Source organism: Pseudoliparis swirei, chromosome 20 (assembly GCF_029220125.1).
Source record: "Pseudoliparis swirei isolate HS2019 ecotype Mariana Trench chromosome 20, NWPU_hadal_v1, whole genome shotgun sequence".
In the NCBI taxonomy this organism is placed as follows: domain Eukaryota; kingdom Metazoa; phylum Chordata; class Actinopteri; order Perciformes; family Liparidae; genus Pseudoliparis; species Pseudoliparis swirei.
The window spans coordinates 4,318,013-4,344,533 of record NC_079407.1 but is presented as its reverse complement, the minus strand read 5'-3'; the positions used below and the strand labels follow the sequence as shown (position 1 = coordinate 4,344,533).

At 44.8% G+C, this 26,521-nt stretch overlaps 1 protein-coding gene across 3 annotated transcripts in view; it reads left to right on the top strand.

Annotated features, from left to right (window-relative positions):
* Window positions 1-26,521, top strand: part of lsamp (limbic system associated membrane protein) — a 579,644-nt gene that overhangs the window by 486,025 nt on the left and 67,098 nt on the right. The window lies entirely within an intron of this gene.

The following is a 26,521-nucleotide window of genomic DNA, read 5'->3' as shown; positions in this document are numbered from 1 at the left end:
TGTCAATCACTGTAAGCCCGCCCTAAATCATACTCCACTTTATGCTCCATTTTACTCTAAATGGACCATAATTTACAAAATAAAATTCCTGCTGTGTTAAAGAAGACTTGAAACTAGCGATTGAGACCATAAACTGATGTTCACAAAATCTACTGATGTAATAAAGTCATTTTCTCATAGACTTTAGCCCAATCCGTCTTCTTTTTCTGCCACCGTAAGAGTCGCCCCCTGCAGGTCAGCAGAGAGAATGCAAGTTTTAAGACACTTCCGCGTCACTCGGCAGAACAGGAAGTTGCCGCCTGCGGGGACTCAAACATCCTGCGTCCAATAGCCACGTCCCATACGTTTGACCCCTAGCGAGTCAGCACCCCCACGACAAGACCGTCCCCCCTAGTGGCTAGTGCCTTGCATGGCGCTTTGTCAAATGTGGTTCATTTACGAGCCAGGTGTTCACGAGGAAAGAAGAATACGTGGAACCAAAAAGGGGCAAAATCTCTGCTTCTCATGCACTGTGAGTCACTTTACAGCGAATATCCCTCCAGCTGTAACGTTCCCAGATATAAACTACCACTTGTTTTTTGTTTTAACCATTCATTTATTCAGTGTATTTATATTTCTGGTATGCAAAAAAACCTGTGACATTCACGCCTAATTTGGCAGCGGAGGAACCCTCTGGAGGCAGAACTGTCGTGTATTATGTTTGATAATGCGCTCGGTGGAATAATAACACACAAACTAATTCACGAATGATGATGCGACACCTGTCGCGGTCTTTGTCGTCGGCGAACCTTATCGGACGAGAGGGATCGGAGCCGCCGGGCTAAACTGTCCTGGGACTGGATTAAGCTCATGATAACAGGGTGAGGTCCCCCCTGTGTCAGAGGCAGAGGACGGGTGAGTGAACAGATGCCGGGCGCACCGAGGCGAAGCCGCACAAACAATCTGCCCCGAAACACGTACAGTGTACGCTTAACGCACCGAAAAACACCCATCCATCATCGGCTCGTCCTTCCTCTCATTACGCCGGCCTCTGTTTGTCTGCCATCCATCTGCTCCTTGATGGAAACATCCATCCACGTCTTTTTGCGATCTCTGATTACCTCCCTTGTCATCCGGGACGCAAACATCTTTAATAAAGTCGTTGCATCGGGATTAAACCGGGCGTACCGCGGCTGCCATTTGATCTGTCGTCAGGCCCCCACCAAGACACATGGTATATACTTGTTACCATTTCCTGTTTATGGATTCTTTTTTTCTCCTATGTCCGGTAGCGTATATATCTCTGACGTACTTTTGGGACGCATCCCGACATTTCGGAACTTCATCCCCGAAAAGAATAACGAGTCCCGGAGCGCTAAAAAAAAACGTATTTGGGGTCGGCGAGCTCTTGATCAACGCTATCCGGGAGCAGGCCTTGGGCGACCCCCCCCCCCAGAAGCAGAAATCAGAATACTTCTTTTCTAAAACATATTTCAGCTGCTACGTGTTGTTATTCTGAAGTTGTTATTCTGAACTTGAGTAACCTGACAAACACATTTTTTACTTTTTATGAAACCTTTATTTAACCAGGTAAACCACCTTGAGATTAAAAAATCTCTTTTTCGAGGGTGACCTGAACAAGACAGGCAGCAACATATAAAACACGTAGTTACAAGACAAGTTAACCTTTTAACCACCAAGCTTTTTTTAGGCCTCTGCTCCGAAAACGGCATACCCAAACTAAAAAAGCGGTATCTCTCCAACCACTAGGGGGTTATTTTAATCATTTTTACATCTTTACCTTCTTTTTTTTAACAATTATTTTGTTTAGATGTGTACCTATCAGTCTATATGTTACTGGGTAAGAGTAAATGAAGATGGCACACAGAAAAAATATAAAAATTTCACGTCCGAATTGAAAAAAGCACTTAGTTTTGGAATGAGGCAGTCGAAAGGTTTAAAACTCATCATATGTTTTGGTCATTTTATAATATGTTAACATTCTCTCTGCAAAGTTTGACTTTCAAAAAGTGAGGCAGAACAAAGTTAAGACGAAGTGACATAACATAGTAAGAACATAAAAACATTCAATATTAAAAACGTTTTTTCCTCAGGTATTCTGAGAAGTAATTCATATTTGCTGAAGCTGAAAAAAACCCAATCTAGAAATATATAAGCAAGAGTGTTTTTTTAATGACATTATTTTTTGGGGGGCGCGGATGCTGCGCTGTCGTTGCCGTGGTACCGATGGCTTTTTTACCTCTCCGTTGGCAACTGCGAACGCGTTGTCTCGTGTGGGTTGTGACGAGGGAGTGAATACGGCGTAACACCGATGCGGTGATTCAACGCAATCACGAGACAGCGTGAAAATTAGGCTGTCACCTATTCTGGGGAGGCTGCTTGAATAATTGAGCGTCCCTCGGGAAAAATATCGCGTGGGTGTTATGTATCGGGTAATATGGCATTTATGATTACAGTCATTTATCAACGTCTTTCTTATTGTTGGAACGGACACATTTAATAGAGCGTCGTCGTATCGAGCTGTTCTTGGGCCAACGCGGGGATATTATTTATTCTGAGAGTAAAGTGACAATTGGCTTGATCTGAATGCGGCTGAAAATAATTATTTCAATATCCGGCCCTGACATGGCGGTGATTGTCCTTTTTGTGCCTCTGTCAGGGCTTTTTTTTTAAACACTTTACAATCCAGCGGTTTGTAAAAGTACTCGTGGTACCTCATTGGGATGCTCTCTCTACACACACACACACACACACACACAATCTGACAAGGCACTTCATTAGCCGAGGACCTGAATGCCAGATATGTCTGGCTGCTGTGCACTCTGGATAATAAGCTCTGCAAAAAAGCTCTCCTTTTCCTGACTCCAAAGGGGACGCTCACACACACACACACACACACACACACAACGCAACGATATCAGCCATTCGGCTCTGGAAGCTGACAGCGGCATCGCCACTCAAACTATAGTTTAAACTCCAGGGAACGGAGTGTCATCCACCTTGGAGGGTAATTACAGAGACGTGTCCCTCCAAATCCGCCATATGTTGAAACCATTGAAAAGTCAGATTTGGGTTAAATTATATGCGGCCCGATTCAGTGTTTGTTGGCTTTTGTAACAGCGTGTTGATTTAATATCATTATGTCATTATGGTCTACGGGGGGTGCCTTCTGATGAGGCGCTGACCTCGCCGTTCCCCGCTGTTTATTAACTGAGCCACAGCGGGACCGAGCCCAGAATTTAACAACCAATCTGGGTCCTTATCTTCAAGGTAAAAAAGCTCCGGTAGTAATTATGCTACGAGGTCAGAAACTCGGGTCACTAACTATTCGTGTGTGTGTGTGGAGCGTCGTATTAATCAGTTTTCCAACCTGATACAGGTGCGAACAGCAGGTGCTTTTTTAAGCGATGTTTACGTCCGCGGTCCACACGGCACCCCGAATACACAACGAGTGTCGGCTCATCACAGAAGCAGCCGGCGGGCGGGAGCCAACTTTTGCAAAATCCAAATGTACACTGACTTCTTTTTAGTGGTGACTGTTCCTTTAAGGACCGCCCTCAAGAGTATACGATAGTGACGGACTACTTCACAGGGTTTTTCCTCGGTCAAGTCGCGCACCTCACAGTTGCGTATTGAACAGACAAAAAAACACGCTTATCAACTCCAGTGTTTCCCCTACCATTATAACAGGGGGAAATCTGACCACCCGTCACCCTGTAATTTTCATCTACCCCCCGTCAACACTTCTCGGCTCGCGCGCCAGAGCTCCGATGCCGGCGCGCGCCTCGCTCAGCCGTGATGCGCGTACACAGGTGAGCACACCTCAGTGTTAAATTAAGCTTAGGGCACCAACATGGCAAGCGGCAATAGTCCCGCCCCCCTGAAGCTGTGAACCTAGGGGAAACACTGAACTCGATTACTATTGATCAAAACAGAACGAGGGTTCGGCTGTAGCCTACTTGAAACATACTATTGAGAACATATTCGCTGACATGCACGTGATGAACACATTTTTTTTTTTTTTTTTTTTCATCGCGGACTTTTTTTTGCCTTAGGCGCTCGGGAATTGTCATAGGCGCTCGGGAAAACGGCGTAGGCGCGCGCCCAAATTTTCTCTATGCAGGAAAAACCCTGCTTCATCGTTGCATCTTGACCTTTAACCCTCTCTCGCTCAGGAGTGCCAGGGGTCAGATTAGCCATAAAAGCTTCCCGGTATTTTCGGCATAGTGCATTGGACAGACGATGTATCGGGACGTACTAAATCCTTTTTTATGAAATATTAACTCGGATTGGTTTTGGAATCATGTGTTGCCAAGTCACACTGAGTAGCAGTGTGTTGTAAAGCAGATGGAAATATTTTAAGAGATGATCTTGATACTGCCTGGGGGGCCTCGCTGAAATGTGCCACGTGTTGATATATTTTAATAATTCAAAATGTTGACGATAGCTGGTTCGGTACCATCGGTATGTAGAGGTAAAAAGAGCATGTTTTCAGACACTAGAAAGGAAGTCTATTTGAATGTTGGATGCACATCATTTCAAATTAATTAATCCTAATTATGAGTAAAAATCCATGAATGTCTTTTTCATGAACATATCATTCAGAGCCTTCATAATGACAACACCATATAGCACACTATTCCTAAAGCATGAGCAGGTGTTGGTCAGGGTTTAATTAAACCTGCATTCAACTATATTTTCGGTCATTTTATCACATTGTGACGTTCTTTTCAGCAGATTGGAGCACGTTAACATAAATTGTGGCCACGTTGTGACTCCTTTTTGCTCTGTTTTTGGTCTCCACCATCTCTCGACGGATATATCCGACCCATTAACTGCATAAAAGGATCCAATATATTTAACTTTAATGTTGTAAACCCCTTGGTGTAAATTAGAGGACTCCTTAAGGTCATTGTTTAAGAACATCCAACTGCTGTACTGACCATCCATTAGTCTGGTATCCACTACCTCACTCTATTCACTACCTCACTCTACCCACTACCTCGCTCTATCCCCTACCTCACTCTACCCACCTCCTTACTCTATTCACTACCTCACTCTATTCACTACCTCACTCTATCCACTACCTCACTCTACCCACTACCTCACTCTACCCACTACCTCACTCTATCCCCTACCTCACTCTACCCACTACCTTGCTCTATCCCCTACCTCACTCTATCCCCTACCTCACTCTAGCCACCTCCTTACTCTATTCACTACCTCACTCTATTCACTACCTCACTCTATCCAGTACCTCACTCTATCCAGTACCTCTCTCTATCCACTACCTCTCTCTATCCACTACCTCACTCCATACACTACCTCACTCTATTCACTACCTCACTCTATCCATAACCTCACTCTATTCACTACCTCACTCTATCCATAACCTCACTCTATTCACTACCTCACTGTATTCACTACCTCTCTCTATCCACTACCTCTCTCTATCCACTACCTCACTCTATCCACTACCTCTCTCTATCCATTACCTCACTCTATACACTACCTCACTCTATCCATAACATCACGCTATTCACTACCTCACTGTATCCACTACCCCACTCTATCCAGTACCTCACTCTATTCACTACCTCACTGTATCCACTACCCCACTCTATCCAGTACCTCACTCTATTCACTCCTCACTGCGATGGCAGTAGAAGTTCAGCCATTGATTGGAAAGTGAATAGTTGGCTCTAACTTGGTTTCTTTTCCTCACATTCCACGCGGTAGTTTTAATTGGTGTTTCAGTGTGACAGGAACATTGATTAAAGACTCAATCTCCTTCCTAAGTGGATACAAAGAAAATACATTAACAAACTTTCTACAACAATAAACCAATATAGTTTTCTTCCGAGTCCATCCTTGACAGCAAGTATCAACATGTCGAACATCTCAAGAAAGCCATTATGGCGCCCACTCCCTGTCACATCAGATACCGTTATGAGCATTAGCGTCGCACTAGAATAGTTGACTTTAGATATTTTTGGGAACTCGGTCTACGTTCAAAGAAACTTGAGTTGCATCTCACTTTAACAAAGGAGCCGAGTGACTTCGTGCTCGGGAGGAGATTACATCCATCAAGTCGGGGCGGATAAATCCGGGCTTCTGACTCCCGGTGATGTGCTGGCAGGGCGCCACAGAGCCAAAGCCCTGGCTGGCAGACCATATTAAAAGTGAACCCACACACACCCTGAGTGACATCAGAAGACGCCCCCCCCCCCGCTTGAGTTCGCAGTGTATTGATTGAGGATCAACAACTTGAGATGGGAATCTCAGGGTCGCTCATAATCAGTGTTTGACTCGCCTTGATGTCGCAGTGATCAAGGCGTAGATGAATATCGCGTGAGTTTTATTTGAACACCTGCGGAGCTGTGTGTCTTTGAGATTACTACGCCTCCAGTCCTTAAAGGAACAGTCACCCCTTAAATCTGACGATTCTTATCCCCATGGATCGGTGAGCTATGCTACCAATTCCAGACCTTCTGAAGCAATTATAATGACGTTTCATGTTCATCATCTCGAATAGAAGTAACATCAGGTTACGATGTTTTCGAATCAGAGAAATTTGCACCGTCCATGCAGGCAGACATCATTTGTCAAGATATGGATTCAAATTTTCAGTCGGTAACGATGCAATGCAGCCGCAAAATATGCTGGTTATTGGGGAGCAGCTTGAAACTGTTAGTGCTCGCTAAACTTGGAAAATAAAGGCATTTCATGAGGACATTAGGCGTGATGTCATGACAGGCTTATGTTGGTAAATGATTCAAAAAAAGAAGTTATTTAAAAAAAAATCTTTATTTATATGCAAGCTCTTCAAAACCTTATTTCCTTCGGTTGATGTCGTAGCGATCAAGGCGTAGATGAATATCGCGTGGGTTTTATTTGAACACCTGTGTGTCTTTGAGATTTCTCTCTACGCCCCCATTCCTTAAAGGAACAGTCACCCCTTAAACCTGACGATTCTTATCCCCATGGAACGGTGAGCTATGCTGCCACTTCCAGACCTTCTGGAGCAAATATATTGATATTCGGTGTTCACCATCTAGAATGTTTGCGATTCATGAAATTTGCACCGTCATGCAGGCAGTTATAATTTGTCAAAATATGGATTACAATTTTCAGTGGGTAACGATGCAATGCAGCCGCAAAATATGCTGTGTATGCGGGAGCGGCATGAAACTGTTAGTGCTCGCCACACTTAAAAAGGAAAGGCATTTTATGAGGACATCTGAAATGAAGGTTTATTTCGGTAAATTAGTTTAAATTGAAGAAATTGGTTCATTTAAATAGTATCTTTATATCTAAGTGAGCTCTTCAAACCTAATTTCCTAAGGTCGGTGAAAGACATTTGGTGAAGCTTCAGATGGAAGGATGTTGATTTCCTTCATAGAGAGCAGTGATTACAGATCGTCTGCTCGGCTTTCGTTCTCGCTTCTGCATCTTGAGCCGGGAAAGCAAATACAAGGTCAAGGAACGTAATTGAGTCTAAGAGAAGAGTTTGTGAAAACCACTAATTGCATATTTCAGCTATCATCACTGCACATTTACAAGTGTGCAATTAGGATACAAAGAAAAATACTTTTTTTTCCATCCAGGAAACGCATCTCTTCTTAGGTATGACATCCATATTTAATATATTAACAGAGATAATGATATCCTTGGAAATTATACATCACACTGAACCAACAAATATGTGTATCATGTCTGTGCGTTCAGATCTGACAGACGGTTATTATTTATGCAAATTGCGACAATCATAGGGGTGAACATTTTATTATTCCCAGTAACTGTAAGACATGTCATAATGATATATAGTAACCATATATCATAAAACTGCATATTTTCTGATAATTCAGAAATCAAGAGTATGTTCAAAAATAATTGCTTGGTAAAGTCTACTTTATTTTTTTGTATTTGCTTATTTTATAAAGAAAAAAAACTTTATTGCTAAATCAACATGAGCGATCTGAGCGAAAGTGTCTGTACATCTTTGTATGAGTGTTACATGCATGCACCCGAATACACAGTCATCAGATTAACACAATATAGTCCATTAGCAGATGCTTTATCAACGCAGATCTTTTTGAATAACTAGAGTTGTTGTTATCTATTCAGATGACGTTCTCGTGTATCTTCCCTTCACCTGCCCTCAGCCGCTCCTTTGTCTCCTTGATTGGTTAATTCCCTTCACCTGCCCTCAGCCGCTCTTCTGTCTCCTTGATTGGTTAATTCCCTTCACCTGCCCTCAGCCACTCCTCTGTCTCCTTGATTGGTTAATTCCATTCACCTGCCCTCAGCAACTCTTCTGTCTCCTTGATTGGTTAATTCCCTTCACCTGCACTCAGCCACTCTTCTGTCTCCTTGATTGGTTAATTCCCTTCACCTGCCCTCAGCAACTGCTCTGTCTCCTTGATTAGTTCATTCCCTTCACCTGGCCTCAGCCACTCCTCTGTCTCCTTGATTGGTTAATTCCTTTAACCTGCCATCAGCCACTCCGCTGTCTCCTTGATTGGTTAATTCCCTTCACCTGCCCTTAGCCACTCCTGTCTCCCTGATTGCATCATGCCATACACCTGTGTTTTTCCTCCGATATATTGTGCCAGTCTCTCCCTCGTCTCCTGTCGGTTTGTTGTCTTTATCTCTGTCTCGTAGTTCCCATGGTGATTCCTTGTGTTTTTTTTGTAGTTGCTTTCAAGCCAGAGTTTTTATGTTTTACCCTTTTCCGAAGTAAAGTGTTTTTTGTTTCACTCAAACCTGGAGTCCAGCCTCTCTCTCTGCACCTGAGCCTCACCCCGGGACAAACCCGTGACAGTAGTGTGTTTCTTGTCTGTTGTGCTCCGTGGACTGTGTCTATTGTTGTCTGTATGAATTTTTGGTGGCAAATGAGTTTCCCCACTGGGGATTAATATTGTTATCTAATCTTTATAGTCGTAGATAATAAACAACCGCTAAAGAACCGACTGGTAGATTCCATACTGAGGAGTTTGGTCGGTAGTTCATAAAATATCTGAGTTTTTTTCTTCCTCTACATTGACATTGCAAAGTCAACCTTCCTATTTAGTATTAAAGAATACGAGCGTGATACGGAGTATCTGCCTCCAGGGCAATTGCAGGATGTGAACATCTTACTCACGTCTCAGTCTCAAAGCAGCGGCATTGCAATCACGCCGTTATTCTCCAACAGTAAAGCCCAAAGTCCATTCTGAACCATTGTTCTGCTAACGTTAAGGTCAGATAGAAATTGAATGAATAATGCATTTGCTCGGGAACGAGGGAGGTACACTGTAGAATTCAGACTCTTTGCAAAGTGAGATTTAAAGGCGAGCGAGCCAGAGATGGATTGCAGCTATAAGGGCCGGGCGCGGCGTGCGATGCATACGTAGCGGGCGGCATAGCGGTGAGGATGACATCTTAACTAGCCCCCCCGCTGTCGCTAATACGACGCTTAGCCGATGCGTCGTCAGGTTTTTAAAAACTAACTTATTCAAAAAGAGACCAAAAAACCATCGGTTATTGCTCCCTTCCTAAAAAAGAGACATACATTCTTTCATTATGAGATGGTATACGTCAAAATATGTTGTGTACGGCCAGGCAGCAAACACATTGTATGTAATTATCCCGTAATGAAAAGCTTCAGTGGTAAAAAAAACTGTGTTGTTGTGTTTATCTTTTTTTAGTCGGATGTCTGCTTCCTTTTAAAATGCCATTCAGTTTAGATTATGACGCTGTCATAAATGATCATAAACCAGGCAGGAGAAACACATCAGCAGCACATACGTGGCTCCGAGGAAGGGAAGAAGATTTAATGTATTATATAGACATGTTATATAGATATATTTCCAGCTGCAAAAAGCACGAGGTGGACCGGATGAACGGATCTTAACACACACACACACACACACACACACACACACGTCAACGTATTGAACTACAAGCGTTTTTTCATCAGCAGGAAACAACATTGTTTGACTCTCTGCCTTCTAAAAAAAAAACATGAATATAAAAATGGTGTTTTATGATGTGAGAACACGATGGACTCGGTTAAGTTCAGTTAATTTCAACACGTCCAGCGAAAACATTTTGCCGAGGCTCTTAAAAATGTTATCTTTATGACCCAAAGACCCATTATATGAATTAATTAATTACCCCTCATTGCCGTAAGTGATTACTTAAAGTATGAACTGTATATCTCTGTACACCTGGTCCTTGGGGAAGTTAAGAGACAGTGTCGCAAACTGGAGGCAGCAACCAGGTGGAGATATTTACAAATTTAGTGAGTGATTAGGAGAATTACTGGAAGCAAAACAATGCACCTTTTTTTTTTAAATGGCAATTTAGTAAAAAAATTATTCCCCCATATATTTCAATCAAAACTGTGGCTCTTATGTGGTTACCATGTTATATAGCTGAAGATGTACAGTAATAAATGAATATATATATATATATATATATATATGTATATAAGGGCTGTGAAACGATTAAAAATTGTAATCAAATTAATCACAGGTTTCTGTTGATTAATCATGATTAATCACATATTACCGATATTCTCGGTATATTTTTGTGAGAACATAAAGATTTATGACAAAAGACGGATATATACATTTATACACAGGGGTGCACATAACTTGCTCACCGCAATGCGCGCGCCGGCATCGGAGCTCTGCCGCGCGCGAGCCGAGAAGAGTTGTTGACGGGGGGATTAACGAATTAATCCTGTAATTTAATCATAACGCGTTAACGCGTTATTTTTCACAGCACTAATATATATATACTGTATATATATATATATATATATGGTGTTATAGCATTAAATAGATGGGTATTTAAAGTAGTTCATGTTTTCCAATAAACTTGGTTTATGTCTATATATATACACACATATGTGTATATAAATATGAATATTTATATATGTGTATATATGTGTATATATTTATATATAGTTGTATAAATATAAACACACATATATATATATGCATATGTATATATATATATGTAAGTATATATATATATATTTATACACTGAAGCCCAAAAAATATAATCCGGGACTAATTTTTAAGGAAGTAAAAGGCCCTTTCAGCCCGTTGTTGTTTCCCCCTTGTCCTAATTATTCATAATCCATACTGGAGTAAATCCTATTTTTAGGAATGAAGGGGTAATGAAGGTCCAGTCAGCGACGGTCGTCTCTGCAAAACCCCGAAGCTCTTGTCCTTTGCAGAAAGTAGTCCCCTCCAGACCATGGCCTTTCTGAAGTGGGTGTAAAATGCCCCAGGAAGTTAATTCAGACCCTGGTCCCCGCGGTCCAGAAGCAATGAGTTTTTAAAGGAGGCTCAACCACAGCCGGTTCCTGGGAGACGAAACAACCTTTTCCGAGGCTCGTGTGTTTTCGTAAACAGCGGAGAGAGGCGGACATCGCCGAGGACCCGACCGCGTCGCTCTTCCGAGTGTCGAGGTGCTTCATGTACTGGAGAACAAATAGGACTCGCTTGGCTTCTCGTATTCTCTCTGGACCGAGAGAGGAGGCCAGCGGCTGGCGGCGTTTTCCAGTCGTCCGGCTGTTGTTGTTTTTTTTGAGAAGCCGAAACTTTGTCGACTTTGTTTCAATGCGCTCGACGTCTCGGACGCGGCTCAGGACGATGTGGGGTATTTTAAAAAGAAAATCTCGTCTCTGGCATTGTTATCTCTTTTTTTGTAGTTTCTGTTTGTCAGAGCGGCTGCCAGCTCGCCCTCTTTTCTTGGCGCCAGTCAACTATTTCCCACGGCATTGGACGCATTCCTGATTTGAGCCTTCTGATTGGACCGTCGGCCGCTGCCAGCGCCAACTGCAGAGGATTCTCTTTGAATTCCCTTTTTTTTGTCATAGAGCGCTCGAGTCGAGAAGTCCTTGTGCAAACAGTTTATTGAGTCCAACAGTGTTGATGAAGAAATGAACATTGGGACTTTGGCATTTGTTCATACTTGGCACAGCGAGAAAGGGGCGGATGGATGGATGATGCGTCGGTTTCAGGGTGCCGGTAATTGTGTGTTCTCACTGTCACGAGGCGTTCAGGGACACTTGAGAGAGAAGCCGTTGGTATTGTTATGAGTAAAATGACGAAATATCTGCAATCCGAGGCAACAACGCTGTCAAATATATACACTTTATATCCACAAATATATACAATAATATACACAAATATATACACTTTATATCAACAAATATATACACAAATATATACACTTTATATCCACAAATATATACACTTTATATCCACAAATATATACACAAATGTACACACAAATATATACACTTTATATCCACAAATATATACACTTTATATACACAAATATATAGACTTTGGCTACTGCCTTGTGTATATATTTTGTTTCCTCTGTATATTTAGTATTTTAGTATTGTTATTGTGTTTTGTGTTTTATTTTTATTAATGCTCTAATGTGTATCCGCTGCTGTGATCCTGAAATGTCCCCACTGTGGGACTAATAAAGGAATATCTAATCTAATCTAAAAAATGCCACAGAGCACAATAACAGACTATTTAAAAATATTTATCTTATATATATATATATATATTTAAGTTTTTTTAGCTGCAACAACTATGACAAAACATTCGTATTCATCCGATCTTTAACTTAGTTTCGAAAAAGCTCACCACAATAGAACACATTGGTCCATCTACTCAAGTAAACGGTGAGTTCAGGGACCCAAAAAGTCTGCATCCAACCCCGAGGCGCGGTCTGGACCGAGCTGCTTTATCAAAATACCGGCCAACTGGCTGGAGGGGAAGCCTCGTGAATCAAAAGTGTTTCAGGAAGTTCAGGAAGTTCCAAGACATTTCAGCTGAACATGCGGCTGGAAACAGTTGATTGTGTTTCGCTCTCAGAAGATGTTTATGCAAATCATAAACTGGCAGTTTGAGTGTTTGTGCTCAGAATAACAGGTGTGTGTGTGTGTGTGCTTTTGTTTTATTACATGAGGTCATTTTCCTCTCTGTGGCAGTCTGAACTGAAGTTGAAGCAAAGCCCTTTCCAAGTGATTAACAACTTGCATGCGCACACACACACACACTGAGACACTGGGTGTGATAGAGAAAGGGCTTCGGATACATCACACACATTTTAAGTTATGTGAATCGCTCATTCCCCTCACTTCAGTGCAGTTTAGCATCCCGCACTGCAAGGTTATCACAGTTTACACACACACACACACACTGCAATAAACACATGCACTGGAGGCCAGGGAGACATTTGCAAGCCACCTTTTACATGCAAATGCATTGTTTAAACACTCGTGTCCCGCTGTTACAGCGCCTCTACAGTCTGTCTTCCTGCCCTGAACCCTCTCTCACACACACACACACACACACACACACACAAACACGTATTTCACTATCACTGTCTGATACTTAACACGATAAACTTGACACGGTCATTCCAGAGAAACATCAGGCGTGCACAGCTGCCACACCTGCTCACCACCCCTCTGGAGCTCGCTGGTGATTCATCTCCTCGAGTCATAATTCATACGCCGTGTCTTTTTAAAGCCGGAGGCACAAAAAGTCAAGAAATAATATTTCTTTTTTTCCATTTTTCTTTTGATGGGGGATAGCAAGAAGAAAGAAAAAAGCGCTTTATACCGCCAGTCATGTCAATTTTTTTTAATGTGCAACTTTAAATACCAAAGATAATCGCTGGTTATACAGTATGCAAATACCTGGAGGGGGGGGGGGGGGGGGGGTCACAGTTTTGGTTCCTATCTTTCAATCACATCCGCCTTCAATTCTGATACGGCGTGCTGAGAAACTGCCCAAAAGGACCGGGAGGTGGTGTGGTAACCGTGGAAACGAGCCTGAAGTTCATCTCCGCTCGTCTTCGATGAACAAACGGGAATCCCAAACTCCTCAAGTCTGCTTTCACGTGTGTGTGTGTGTGTGTGCAGGTTTGAATGGTAGCCATTCAGCTGCTAGAGGGGGGGGGGGGTCATGTGATATTTTCTTGGGCCCCATCATGTGCGTCGGAGTGAATGCGTGCTCTGGGCGGTGTGCACTCGTCAGTTCTCGTGTGTCGAGCGCTCGTCTATTTTAAAGCGGACGCGGCGGCCGAGGAGACAGGAAGTGGCATTGCTATCCCCCCCCCCCCCCCCCCCCCCACACACACACACAGCGTTTAGTTTTAAGGACTTTTCCCTCTGACTGAACAAAGTTCTCATGGAAGGCGACAGGAGCACAAAGTGATTTCCCCGCTCCGCCGTCACTCTAAAGTGAGACGCTCCTCGCCGCGCGGTCCATTCCTCGGCTCCCGGCGCCCGGCGAGGACGCTCCTCGCAAAATGGCTTTTTTTTTTTACCAGTTGAGCGCCGTGAGCGAGCGACTCAGAGAGGGAATCGGAACCGGGTGGAGTTTAGATTACTTTAGAGCGGTAATGGAGGCTCCCGGCGGCGTGTGGAGCGCCGGCGGTCGGGCGGAGGCGAGGCGAGGCGGTGTTCTCCTGACGGGCGGAGATCAGTTCAATATCCCCTCGCGATGACCTCTCACGACCTCCGGAGACAGACGCCGCGTCTGGAGTTTGACCTCCGGAGAGACGGCAGCATCGGGGAGCGGAGTGTGTAGGGCATGGGGGTTGTGTAGGAGGAGGAAGAGGAGGAGGAGGAGGAGTGACTGAGCGTGAGGACGTTCACGTCCCGTCTGCCAATCCAAACCTCGCTGTGAACCGGCGGCAGATACTCATTGAATTATGAGTGTTTGGTGTTTTGTTTTTAATGTTTCGACACAAAGAAAACAACAACAACAACAATCCTCTCATCCTCTCGTGTTGCCGGCGGCTCGTTGTCCTCCAGCTCTACGTTGTGGTGAAATGACATTCTTCTGCCTGTTTATTTTCCCAGTCGGTTGAGTATTTTAGCATGATTACACCCTTCAAGCGCTCTCTCTCCCCCCCCCCCCTCCCTCTCTCTCTCTCTCCCCCCCCCCCCTCTCTCTCTGTATACATGGCAAGAAGAGAAGTAGTGGGGATGACGACACATTCTCCTTCCTCCTGTTTCCTCTCATCCCTTTCCCCCTGTCAAGAGTTGCATTGCAATATCTGCTGGAACAGTTCCTCAAGACCCCCCCTCCTCCCCCCCCCCCACCACCCTCTCTCACTGCTCTACACACAGAGACAAGAAAGCAATTAAAAGGGCATCCAGCCAGATTGTCTTGTTTATACCATCTCAGAGAAGGTTGGGGGGGGGGGATAATAGTGCATCGCTGAATCATTACCCAGAAGCCTCGGTTTCCCTCTCTCCTCACGCCACACATGACGGGGCGTGAGGAGCACGAGGCCTTTTGGTCTTCTCTGGACCGCAAGTACTACATCGGTCCTCTCTCTCTCTCTCGCCAGGGTTTTGACAAAAGCCTTCATTTGCGGTCGCTCAGCGGAGAGCTATTATTCACGGTGACGGCGTAAAGCGACGTATCGACGCGCCGTGACTCCGCCTGCATGTCAAATGAACGGGACTTTATTAAAAGGTACAAATTATTCAATCAAGTCAGTAGGCGCGACGTTCCCGGCTCTGGTAATGCCGGTGGTTACGGCGTTTCCCGTTGTCGGAGTCTGAAAGCGAAGTGTTGGGACAGGAGGATCAAAAGCTTTTCCCGCTCTGCAATTTAACAGTAACTTACAACGAAGGTAAAATAATAATTCACGTGCATTCATGCATGAATCCGACGGCGCTTCTCGCGTAGATGTACCGACCCGTGGGTTTTTACACTTTAACGTGCCGTTAACGGCCTCCTCGTTATACCCGGGCACCGGGGGGGACGCGGAGATCCTCGTCTCCACGCCACGAGTCCATCACGGCGCCACGCGTCCTCCCATCAGAGGACAGATGCCAACTCAGCATAAAGTGGGTAATTAAAGATCACTTAAAGGAAGAGGAGCGCTCCGACCCGAGTCAGAACCCTCTCATTACGGCACGGAGGGGCTTTTTAATTAGCCGGCCCGGTGCGGACTCGGGGGGGGGACCACTTTAAACGATGCGCCATCCTTTGTTGCTAAGTGCGGTTTAAGACCGAAAAAAAGATATTATATAATTGCACATGTTGGATTTGTGACACATTATGCTCGATTCCCCATGTGTCCAAATTGGTTTCCCGATGCTCCGCCATCAGTGTGTGAACATGTGTGTGTGTGTGTACATTTTTAACACACTTTATAAAAGGGGGTGTGAAGACCAGATGAAGAAAAAAAAGGCGCCGAGTGCAACACGAGGCCATTTACCGCTTACATGTTCTACTGTTGCCATGGCTACATCCTCAATTGACGCCGGCGCTGCAAGAGAGGTCGGTCCCCCTCGTCTTCCACAGTGTGTGTAAGTGTGTGTGTGTGTGTGTGTGAAGGATGCAGCTAAGTGAACGAGGTGTTAGGAAGGGTGTGAAGATGAATTGTATTCATTTTTGTTCCGTGTTCAAAATAACAGCATTAAAAATGCCCTGAAAACACACGTTCCCAAGCAGTTTGGAATCTTACACAAACACTGTATTTTTGGGGATTCAGCCAAATTAAAATCAGAGTATAATAATAATTATCGGCTTGTTTTCTCACTTTTAATCAAACATAAACAAAACACATCTTCACCGGACTGATGAAGCAGATTGGTTTAGAGCAGTGGTCCCCAAACTACGGCCCGCGGGCCGAATCCGGCCCGCCTCCCCATTTGGACCGGCCCCCTGAACAATACCAGAGACGCGTTCCGATTTATTATTTTTTTCACCTGGCCCGCTGCCGTTGAGATTGCAGTGATTGAGACGCGGAGAAAATGTGGAGTGAGTGGTGCTCTTCGCAATAGAACATCTTTGATGGGAAATGTCGCGTCTCGGCCAATCACCGTTCAGATGTCCACAGCGTTTGGGAAATTAGGTTAGCTTGAATGTGTTCACACCGGACGCAGCAGTCTCGACGCGCGTCGAAAAAAAAGTGTGTTCAGACCAGACGCGTCGCGACCGCAGAGTACTTCCACTTTTTAGTGGACTGAGCTGCTCTCCCACTGCGCTTCTCGCTGCTCTCTCTCTTCTTCTCTCTTTGATACGTGTCTCTGACTTTTCCACCTACGGCGGCAGATCTCCTCTGCCATGAAACACATATGCCGGTGTTACACCCCTACTGGTTTTCAAACCTACTGGTTTCCCTACGCGTGCGTTGTGTTCTCTTCACATCTGCAGCGGGGCTCTGTCTCGCTCACCAGATACGTCACACATTCACAAACATATTGCTGGAGATCTTTAAGCCACCGTTCATATCCATTTCGGCGATTACGATTGTATAAGTGAGCAGTGCATCACAGCCACGGATGAAGAAATACATTTTCGAAAAAATAAAAAGATCGCCCGACCTGGTTTCGATCCCTTTCACGCAAAAGGAGTCTGCACTCAAAGACGCGCAGTCTGTGCGCTGCGCCACCAGATACTAGTTTCAAGTCAAGTAATTTATATATTGATCCATTAAATCACATTTCTTATGTATTCATGGGAACAGTTTGGTCGAAGGGATCTGGAACAACTGGTTCCCTTGAGCGGATATTTCCACTTTGAAACATGTTTAGCGATGTTTGTTCGCAACGCAACAACCACACAATACCGCACACAGGTGAGCACAGGTGAGCAGATCCCCGGCTGGCCCTCCAGCAGGCAAGGCAAACGTTATGTGGCCCTCTTAGGAAAAAGTTTGGGGACCCCTGGTTTAGAGGTTGTTGGTTTTTTCCATCAGCTTTATGGATAAATACTTGGATTTGAAGCCACGTTTTTATATAAAAGCAACCCAAAAGTAAATTGTAAAATCAGAAGTAGAACATTGAATAATTCAACAGACTCACCATCAATCTCTGGCATTTGTGAAACTTTATCCGGCAGCCTCTTGTGTATTATTGCCATAGAAAGTATACATTTTTATAAACCCACAATGTGTTTCTCAGAACAGCTGCTCATGTAAGAGTAAGAAAAGCAAAGGATGCGATTATGGAACGATAAAAACAGAACGAAAAGAAAACACCCAGTGTTGGCTTTTATCGTTATGGATTTTGTTTTACAAAAGTCTTCGAAAAGAAAATAACAAAATACTGCCGTCGAGTAAAAAAAAAAAAGGCCGGATTACGACGCTTCTGTCGGGGTTTTTCATTTTCAATTCATTTGCAGAGCATCAAATCATAAACACAAGTTATCTCCAGACACTTTTCACAAAGAGACGATCACAGTTTGTTGTTGCTTCGGCTCAGAAGTGAGTCTCTTAGTCACCGCGTCGCATATTCCGTATAAGTCGTATTTTTTTATTTCCGTGTACCCATAACATTGGAATTCCACGTGGCGGTTGCCGTGGGAGGAGGCGGTGATAACCTCAGTGTTAAGTGATACAGGCTTGTGATATTCATAATATATGAAGAAGAGACGTTCACCTTTTAGCCCCCCCCCCCCCATGCTATTCCAACAACCCTCAGAAGACCTCTCTGGCCTTCTCCGTTGACGTGACACCTGTCAGTCACGCGTTTGATATATGCCGGGCAGCAGCCGCCGCCGCCGCCGGCTAACCTTTAAGAAGCTGCACCCCCGCACGCCGTACATGCTGCGGATGCAGCGTTCACCACTTAATAAAGGCTTTGCTTTTTTTTTAAGATTAGCTCCCGAGGGTGGGGGGGGGGAGGGGGATGATGATTAGCGCCGGCGAAGGGTCACGAGAAAGCCGATTCTCAGACGGGGAAATTGCGGGTGAAGCAACCCGTGGCAACCGAAGCTCTGATTGCGCTCGTAATTATTATTGAAAAATCTTCTCTTGAAAAGTGTCGCCTCGTAAGAAGGAAATCAAACAAATTAAATAATACCGGGAGTAAGAAAAGGTAGCGGAGCTCCTAACTCGGTTTTTTTTTTTTGGGTGTGAGTCGCGGAGGCTTTGCTTAAAGCTCTATTGAATTTCTCTGGAATCCGTGTTGTGGAGATGTAGTGCAGCTCCTTTGTAGTTCTACTTTAAACATTATCAGTAGCTTTCCCCCCCCCCAAAAAAAAACATAAATAGTGTGCCGGGCCAACACATTTAAATAAGCCTATTTCATTTCAGACGGAATTTATGATGTGCTGCATTTTCATTTTCCGGAGCCTGTAAAGAGGCAACTAGGTTTGGAGTATTTCAACACTTAAGACCCCTCCTCCTCCTCTTCTTCTCTCATTCAGTGCCGATGCATCATCAAACTGATTCAACCCTTTTTTTCTGCCCAGTAATGCACCAAAAGCAGGAAATCGCATATGAAGTAAAAATGTGCTGGAGTGGTAGAGATTTGACACCCCGCCAAAATAAGAGCTGGTTGTGTGACGGGGGAAGGAAGCAGGGGAAGTCGGTTTCTCTCCTCCTTGCGGCCAGTAATTGTGGCGTAATTAGTATAATTTGCAGCCTGCAAGAGGCGTGTGGCTGACATTAGAAATATTACACCACTCCCTACTTACGACACTTCCGTTATTGCACCAGACGGAACCGGATTGGTGTCGGCGTGAACGCGGAGGCAGATCACCACGGATACAGCGGCGTTACTGTCCGGTCCAGACTACAGCAGTGTGGGGAGGGGAGGGGGGGGCGTTGAGAGGAGGGGGAAGGGAAGGAGAATGAGCAAAGAACGGGAAGAGGTGCAGATTAAGAGGATGGATGGAGCGTGGATGATCGCAAGAGGCAAAGGAAAGAGGAGAGCGATGGAGTTTTTTGACATGAGGACGGACGGACGGGCTGCGGGAGAGAAGCGGCGTAGCGGCGTGGCGGCTCTCGTACGGCATGAACTCGCATCGGCGGTTTCCAGCGACTTACCCGCGAGACACGGCTGCTGCACAGATTTTAAAAGTTTCTCACTTCACGGCGCGGCCGAGCACAACATCTACTACCTGGAGCTGCTTCAGGAACTTTGATAAACACGACACACACACACACACACGTATATATATACATATATCTAACTGCCATGGCTCTCGCAAAAGCCTCAGGGCTGAACTCCCACTTTTGCCAAGAGAATTTGAATCAAGCAAATTCCTGAGTTTTTTTAAACCATTTTTTGGGGGGGGTGATGAATAATTAATAATAATTATTATTAATAATTTACTTACAAACGAGAAATTTGCTATCAAAGGCTTTTTTGTTTGTTTGCACATCTGCCTTCATACTATTCTGGGTGCTCCAACACACACTAAAAAAACCCACATGAACAGATCCACTTCAGTGACACCACCGGGTTGCCCGGTAATTATGAATATAAAAAGACGGAAGAGGAGAGGAGATGGGGAACGACAGAAGGTTGAAGGTGGCGGAGGGCAGACGCACAACAAGGAGGAAGGAAACGGGGGAGGGGGCTGGGGAGGGGTAAGTGTTTTGTTACGGGGGGGGGGGGGGGGTGAGAGGTGTCAGAAAAGAAAAAGGAGGAGAGAAGACGAGGTGAGGCGAGGATATGGGGGTGTGGGCGGGGCCAGCGGGTGGCGGGGACCGCTCTCGTCAGTCTCGGCACATCGTTCCTCTCATTACGGTTTCCCTCCCTGGCTCGAGCGTGCTCTTTGGTCCTCCCCCCGCGGCGAGCCCCGGAGCAGGGATTCATTCAGGCCCGGCCCACCTGTCAACGCGAGCCCAGCTCAGCAGCTCCGGCCCGAGCATCCGTCAGCCCACACGGGCGCCTGTCAGCCGCCGCCTACCGGCCAGCGCGCGTTGGCCCGGCACAGCGAGGGGTATGGAAGAAGACTGGAATACAGCGCGGCGGAGCGTCCATCAACGATAAGCTCGCGGTAGCGCGGCGGAGACGAGCAACCCGGGCATCTATCTCTGGCAGACCCCCGTATAAACCCGGCCCCCGGGCCTCAACGGGGAATATTGATAGACAACGGGCACTTTGTAAAAAACCTAGTAGCGAAAAAAAGTCAGCGAGTATGTGCTCGCATTTACAAGCTTCTGTTTTTTTACGTCGGATTACGCGCTCGGGGAGGATTGCGAACATGGAAATGTCGTTGTGATTATAATATGAAAAAAAGGCAGATTTTTTCTTTGCCAAATATATACGAATAAATATAATCCTGCTGGGCGCAGCTGGGATGTACTGCATCCGTCCCGTTAGCTGGCGGTTGATGGGATGGATGTTCATTACAGATCGTTCAACCGGGGCTCGCTATTCAAATCGAATCGAGACTTGTTGGATGCGCCTTCGTGCATCGTGGCAGACGGCGAGCGCTACAGGCAGACAACGGCTCTGACAGGAGAGAGGAAGCTTCCTGGGCGGTCCTTCATTAGTGGAGGGCGCGAAACGGCCACCACGGTTTGGGATTGGGGGGGGGGAGGGACGGAGTGAGAGGGCGATAGTCGGGACTCTACGGAGGCGGAGGCATCTTCAGGGTGGGGGGGGAGACGGAGCAAAAGGGCAATAGTCGAGACTCAACGGAGGCAGTTTCGGGGGGGGGGGGGAACGGACAGAGCGAGAAGGCGAAAGTCGAGGCTCTACGGAGGCGTCGGCGGTTTCGGGGTGGGGGGGGAGACGGAGCGAAAGGGCGATAGTCGGGACTCTCCGTAGGGGGCGTCGACGGTTTTGGGGTGGTGGGGGTGAGACGGACGGAGCGAGAGGGCGAGAGGTGGCGATGAAACCCCCGATCCGAAGTGCAGATCAGTGAATAGCTATTTTGATTCATATTTCATGCCGTCTACTGATGGAGAGATGACAGGGGAAGAAGAAATGTCCGGACCAGGAATAGGAGGCAGCGAGGGGGTGAGAAAACAAGGTCTAGTGAGAAGTGGTGGAGGGGTGAGGAAGGGGTGCGAAGAGATGAGATGGAAAAAAGATGAGAGGAAAAGGAAAGGAGAGTGTCTGGAGCGGCAGAATGTGGCAGTGATTGAAGTCAGGAGCGCGGCGGCGTGTACAGCGGCCATGTGTCGGGTATCCGTTCATCTATTTCCCGTGACCCATATGGTGCGGCATATGGTGACCGCTAACCGAAAGGAGGTAATAGAATTAGGAACATTTAGGAAGATTAATAGTCCCAGTCACCTGTGTTTATCCGAGAGCTCACAAGATGCTTTTTGGAGGAGCGTTAGCGCAATTTCGCAATGAAAGCCGATTGTCTCACTTACACAGAGGGGACAATTGGATGCATCCTGATCCTCGACGAAGGCTTCTTCTATTTCACCGTATTCCCTACTTCCTTCACGGCTTGGAGAGGGATGTTTGCCCAGAGATCTGGAGGGCGGCCGCAGGGCGGTTGGAAATCATATACGGCAGTTTTTTATGTGTTTGTTCCCCATTGCAGAGGATAAACTGAACCCTGTCAGGATTTCCTGGCTAAGACGTTGACATCACAACCAAATTGCAATGCCACGATACATCTAGATGTGGTAGTCAAGACACAATGACATCGCTTTGAAAGTAGAGATGGGCATCACGTTGTTATTTGATAGTTTCAGACATAGAGAAGCCATGTCTGTTGGTTGGTTCGGTCCACCACTTTGGACCTGATAGATCAGGGGTGTCAAACAAATTTTCACCGCGGGCCACATCAGCATCATGGCCGCCTCTTAAAGGGCCGGTGTAACTGAAGCGGTGTATCAACTACTCCCGAACATATTGTAACATAACTCTTTGCATTCGATTATTGTTTATTCGAGAGTAGGAATATTGTACGCAGGAACATTTTGTCTAATATTATAACACAAATCCATTAAATTTGTAACCTTCAAAATAAAAGCACAGGATATAAAAGGTGATCATATGTCTTTCAAGCAGTCAGGGGCCGCATAAAATGACGCGGTGGGCCGCATTCTGCCCGCGGGCCTTTTGTTTGACACCTGTGTGATAGATCATCCACGGCATCTATTGGATGGTTTTGCCATACAATTTGGTACAGGCGTCCATTGTTCCCATATGGCGAGCCCTGGACTTTGTCGCTAGTGGACACCTGCAGTTCAAAGTCCGGGGAATTATCGCGACACCTGCGGTAATAGATGCATCGGTGCAATTTTTTACAGATTTTCACGATGCCCCGAAGATGAATCCTCACGACTTTAGAGATCACCGTGACCCTATTGTTGAGGTCCCGGCAACTGTTGGATGGATTGCCATGAAATTTGCTCACGATTGAAATGTTTCCAATGATTTTGGTTATGGGTCAAATGTTAGCGATCTAATGTTAGCATGCTAATGCACTAGACTGAAGGTGATACACATTACACCTACTTTAGTTCGTTAGTGGTGTCATTGTGAGGGTGCTGGCAAAGAGCCGAAACCGTAGAGCTGCTGCCTTTTTCTGACTCGCATAGATATGAAGATAAATAATACGTCTGTAAATCAGGGGATAATTGTTTTTGAGGTAAATCAACATTTTAATACAAACACTTAAATGACCTTCATTGAAATAATTACGTCATTTAAGTTGTATCGTTGGCATAATGACGTTGGACAACTCCCCCCCCGTTGTATTCGGTTCTGCCAGCTTCTTGCTCGCTATATGCGGCTGTAATAATGGATATGTCGTCTGTAGTTCATTACTTTTATTATATAATACATCGATGTGCCGTATGCTCTGTGAGGGCCTGTACCCTGGCCATACATAAATACATAGGTGCATATTTATAGATATTATTTATTGATCATTTTGGTTAAGGAGTTATATTCATCACAAAAGACAATAAATTATATTGTTTGTCACTGTTTGAAGGAACTTTGTCGAACATTTTACTGCCGTATTTTGATAATACAGTAGTCTTGTTTTTTATCAATACTGTATGAGGGATATTTCCACAGCGCTTCAATTCATAATGATTTGAACTCAGTGACTTCACCTGGAGGCAAAAGTTCTGACAAAAACCTAAAAGGCCCATTTCACTCCATAATGATCCTGTACCTATGTAAAATCCACATAATCCTGATTCCGTGTGCACAGTTTCATTTCATATTCTCACGATTATTGGAGAGACAGCGAATTAAATTAAAGCACACAATCATTTAATGACGAGCTGTTGACAGTTTTGATTATGTAATCCCCACACCTGTTTCTCTCGACGTTATTACCATATTTTCTTTCAACGGTTTGCTTTATTTTCTATTTTCCCATCCCAACGGCTGCTGCTTTCAATTACCCACTTTCCACACAAGTTTAATTTGATCTAAAATCTACTTGAGGAGTTTAGAGTCTCGAATATTTACATATTAATTGCATGAATAATCTCATTACAATGCACCGAGTGAGAGTGAGCGTGTAGCTATCAAAAAAGCATCAGGCTACGTCGGTCCTCGACGTGGCGGAAAGAGACAAGCCAGCCACGTCTCAGGCTTCGGTTGGACAACAGTCTCAATAGTCTAAATTGTAAATAGTAATAAAAAGTGCCGACGAGTGTGCGGTCGCAATTTCAGCCAAGAGATTTTTGTGTGTTTACATCCAACACCAGGACTTCTTTTTATTAGTCGGGTCGTTTTTCATTCGAAATACTCTTGTCTTGACCCCCCCCACACACCCCCTGTGTCACTCAGTAAGAAAACAGAGGACAAATATGTAGATTATAGGCTTCATCCTTTGAACTATTCCATTATTTAATTTCACGGATGTATTGTCTGTAGTTTAAATCACGCCATTTAACCTAAATCAGGCTTTTGAAATAGACAACTTTCACATCCCCCCCCCCCCCCCCCCCCCATCATCTGCACGGTAGGAGACAAGGAAGCAGAGAACGCAAAGAATGAGTGACAACCGACGAGATGCAGCCGTCCAGTCGACCGGTGTATATTGCTTTGCTTCTGACACACGTCAAAGAATGTCTCTGATCCGATCCGCCACGCCGCCTCCGGGCGTGGCCACTGTCGCCAAATTCAACACACAAGGAATCAAAATTCTGTTTTCAGTCATGGATGATTTACAGCGTTCATAAAATGACCTCTTTGGATTTTAATCTTGTTTATATCGCGATATATGTGTGTGGTTTTAGTCGTGGATAAGTCACTGGAAAGTATGAATTCGTAGCCGGGAACTATTTGAAATAAAACGGTATAATATAAACTCGTCTACTTGGGCGCGAGGAAAGAAGAAGTTTGATGTCAAAGCGAGGCCGTGAATAGCGCGAGTAATCCAAACTGCACACAAAGGGAAGAAACATCAACAGGGATTCAAGCTGTGAATACAAGCCTTCAACAACTCTTGACATCCGGCTCCCACCCGGTGGGATAACAGGCCCGGGGTGATTGCACCACCACTTTTGTGCATCGCCCGGGGTTACCTGCCAAACACAGCCCCACTCAACTGACTAGCTAATCTTCTCTCTTGTAGCCCGACGCACTCCGAAAGCAGCGTGCGCACAGCCGAGGCTCGGGGAGTCGCCGGGAATTTTGCACGTACCGTCGGCTTGCATCGCGGCTGATGTCTTTTTCTCATATTCCGACGTCTCCTAACATTTACATGTCTTCGTTGGGCAGACGCTCGGCGAGATGTCCTAGCTCGATCTCGCTCGGCGTAACGTTCCGACATAATGCAACGAGGAGTAAACGAGGTGATACCGGTGTCCTTCCTCATCCTCGCCAATGGGTTCACTCATAAAGGTAGATGCAGGGTTCAATCGGTCATGGGGAAAACCTGGAAAAGTCATGGAATTTCCATGTCTGGAAGAGTCCTTATATAATATCCCAAAAATGTTGGAAAGGTCATGGAAATGTGTTATATTCCTATGTTCATTTACGCAGTTTAATTAAAAGAATAAACATTTACAGGACTGTCTCAGAAAATTAGAATATTGTGATAAAGTTCTTTATTTTCTGTAATGCAATTAAAAAAACAAAAATGTCATGCATTCTGGATTCATTACAAATCAACTGAAATATTGCAAGCCTTTTATTCTTTTAATATTGCTGATTATGGCTTACAGCTTAAGAAAACTCTAAAATCCTATCTCATAAAATTTTTATATTTCCTCAGACCAAGTTAAAAAAAAGATTTATAACAGCTGAGTGTTTGTCAAGGCTCAGGAAACCCTTGCAGGTGTTTCGAGTTAATTAGACAATTCAAGTGATTTGTTTAATACCCTACTAGTATACTTTTTCATGATATTCTAATATTTAGAAATAGGATATTTGAGTTTTCTTAAGCTGTAAGCCATAATCAGCAATAATAAAAGAATAAAAGGCTTGCAATATTTCAGTTGATTTGTAATGAATCCAGAATGCATGACATTTTTGTTTTTTGAATTGCATTACAGAAAATAAAGAACTTCATCACAATATTCTAATTTTCTGAGACAGTCCTGTATATACATATTTATCATTTTTAATCAAACTATTGTAATTTAAGGTATACTCATGTACACACCGAGATTTCACTAAATAATGATGGAAATTTGGTTTCGAGTCATGGAAACGTCGTGGAAATCCATTGGTCAACGTGTGTGAACCCTGTGTCGATGTGTGTATCAGAGGGGGGAAGGGAGGCAGACTCGGAGCCAATAAGTTCGGAACTCGGATGAACAGACAATGGGAAATAGAAATCGATGCTCCTAAACTTT